The sequence below is a fragment of the Gossypium hirsutum genome, chromosome D02 (genome assembly GCF_007990345.1).
Source record: "Gossypium hirsutum isolate 1008001.06 chromosome D02, Gossypium_hirsutum_v2.1, whole genome shotgun sequence".
Classification (NCBI taxonomy): Eukaryota; Viridiplantae; Streptophyta; class Magnoliopsida; order Malvales; family Malvaceae; genus Gossypium; species Gossypium hirsutum.
In genome coordinates this window covers 63472114-63475162 of record NC_053438.1, presented here as the reverse complement: position 1 = coordinate 63475162, position 3049 = coordinate 63472114, and the positions used below count along the sequence as shown (strand labels likewise).

Genomic DNA, 3049 nt, shown 5'->3' with positions numbered 1-3049 from the left:
GTATGAAATTGTGCCTGAATTGAAGAAAGTCTCAATTATTGTCACGTGTGAATATGTAATGCGAATGTGTAAGTATACACGTCGAATCAAGTAATAAAGTGATAAGTGAGATCGTCTCCATAGGAATCAGAATAGGAAAAAATATGGATGAGTTATTACTATAAACTATACTAATTAGGCTTATGGAAAAGTAAACAGAATAATGATTTGAAGTGAAGTATTAATGCATGAAATAATAAAATCAAATAATGAATAAAATGCCATGGCAATTCTACGAGGCAGTTTAGAGGATTGATGCTGTTGAGTGGGAAGGTTGGAATTACTTGGATTATATCTTAATAACATAATAATGTCATGGAAAAATCTTGACCAAATTATTGTTCAAAATATAACTACTGCATTCTGCTTCTTTCGAGAGCTAGAATTAAAGCTATCATTCTATGTCTTTGTATGTCTAGAAGTCTCAAGGACAATACCTAACAATATTCTTCCTTACTCTGTACAGGTCACAACTCTATGTCTAGAGTGCTACGATTAGTCGCTCGAGTACTCGCTTGTATCATTCGATTATGATCCAACTTATTTAACCTTTTCAGAATTAAATCAAGCCTAAGGATATACCATGCATCCATTTATGTCTAGAGCTTGCATGCATATATTTAAAATAATCCAATCCTTTTCAGAATTTAATATGCCTCATTTTATGATTTATCTAGCAAAGTCTCATTGGTAGATGGATCAACTACCATTCGTGTATGTGTATTTAATCCATTGTAAAACATTTTCATTTGTGTCTAATGTTGAAAACCATGCATCGGGCATTTTCTAATCAATTCCTTGAATAGCTCCCAAGCTTTATACAATGTCTCATCTTCAGATTGCTAAAAAGAGGTAATATCATTCCTTAATTTGGCATTAATGTTTGGAGGATTCTATTGCAACAAAAACCTCTGACAAATTTCATTCCATGATGCCACCATTCCTGACGACAAAGCATTCAACCATGCTCTGGCACGATCTCATAATGAGTAAGAAAATAACTTGAGTCTCAAGGAATTTTTAGGAACACCCTGTTGCCTGAATGAATCATGGACCTCCAAAAAGTGTCTTAAATGCATCTGTGGATCTTCAGTAGGTAATCCACTGAACTGTCCTACTGTTTGTAGCATTTGAAACATCACCGATTTCAACTCGAAATGCTAAGCTTGAATATGTGGCCTGACAATCCCTGGATTTAAATAATCCAAAATAGGCACTACATGTTCTCTAATAGGTTTATCTCTATCATCTATCACACGAGAAATATCAACATTCCTACCATTCGAATGTAATGGATCTTCTTTGCTTGGATCATTTCCAATCATTGCCATTTCTCACAATTCTTTTTTCTTCTTCTCAAGGTTCTCTCAAGTTCATGATCAAAATAATACTCTTCATTCTCGAAAATGCCTTTATTCATAAACTAACAACAAACCTGAAAAAGAATAAAAAACAACTAAGTAAGCTAAAACTAAAAAAAATTAAATCAATAATAACAATTCAAAATTCACCAATTTGCCGATCCCTGGCAACGGCGCCAAAAACTTGTCATGTGTGAGTATCTAATGTGAATAGGTAAAAATAAAGTGAATCAAGTAATAAAGTGACAAGTGAGATTGTCTCCACAAGGATTGGAATAGGTAAAAATATGGTTAAGTTATTACTATAAACTATACTAATTAGGCTTATGGCAAAGTAAACAAAATAATGATTTAAAGTGAAGTATTAATGTATGAATTAATAAAATCAAATAATGAATAAAATACAGTGGTAATTCTATGAGACAAAGTTGATAGGATTGATGCTGTTGAATGGGAAGGCTGGAATTACTTGGATTATATCTTAATAACATAATAATGTCATGGCTAAATCTTGACCAAATTATTGTTCAGAGTATAACTACTGTATTTTGCTTCTTTCGAGAGCTAGAATTAAAGCTATCATTCTATGTCTTTGTATGTCTACATGTCTCAAGAACAATACCTAACAATATTCTTCCTTACTTTGTACAGACCACAACTCTATGTTTAGAGTGCTACGAGTATTCGCTCGAGTACTCGCTTGTATCATTCGATTACAATATAACTTATTTAAAATTTTTAGAATTAAATCAATTCTAATGATATACCATGCATTCATCTATGTATAAAGCTTGCATGCATATATTTAAAATAACCCAAACCAAATAAAACAGTAGATCTATTCAAAATATCACCATGATCATTAAAGATATCAAGATAGATCCAGTAATTCCAACCCAAATGAAATTAGTTCATGGGTTGGGATTTAAAATCCAAAATCAGAATAACATTCAACACCATGATTAACAGTTTAGAAATCATAGAAATTAAGTAACAAAATGCAGGTAGAATTGCAGGAAGCTTTCGCCACTCCATCATTCACTTCAACGTTGTAGAATCATGCATAACCCAAGGCTGATTGCTTGTCCCTTTCCTTACGTCTCTTCTCTCCTCTTAAGCTTCTACCTCTCCCTTTTCTCTGGAAGTTTTCACGATTTTTTCCAGGGAGAAAACTGCTCTCCAAATCCCCCTCCAAAATCCTCTTCTAAAATCCTTGTCTTTTTTTATTTTATTTTTTCTTCCCTTTTATTGGGTAGGTCCCTCTCTCTCAGCACATACTTTTTTTCCCTCTTTTTCAGGTGGATTTATCTGGTACACGCCTTGTTGGTTGTGAGTGACGAGTACTGAGTGTTGCGTCAGCATTTTCTTGAAATTGCCATGGCATTTGTGTTGGCAATCCATCCAACCTTTTGCCATGGCAATATTTCACTTCATTCATTCTCTTCATCCTTTTTCTCCTTTTCTTCATCTTTCCTACACCTATTGCATAGAACAACGAATTCCCTTCCCAACAGTAAAAGTAGCATAAAATGACATTTAAGGCACAATCCAAGTGTTATTATACAATGTTGTAAAAATAACCTAAAAATGCAAATATATCTACTTAAGTAGAGGTATTTAATCAAGCTTAGAGGTTCAAAATATAAACC

General features: G+C 33.2%; 1 non-coding gene across 1 annotated transcript; it reads left to right on the top strand.

Moving 5' to 3' along the window:
* The first annotated feature begins 804 nt into the window (after window positions 1–804).
* On the top strand, window positions 805–911 carry LOC121215040 (small nucleolar RNA R71). The gene has a single exon (XR_005910776.1). It is a non-coding gene; the product is annotated as a small nucleolar RNA R71 (small nucleolar RNA).
* The last annotated feature ends 2138 nt before the right edge of the window (window positions 912–3049 follow it).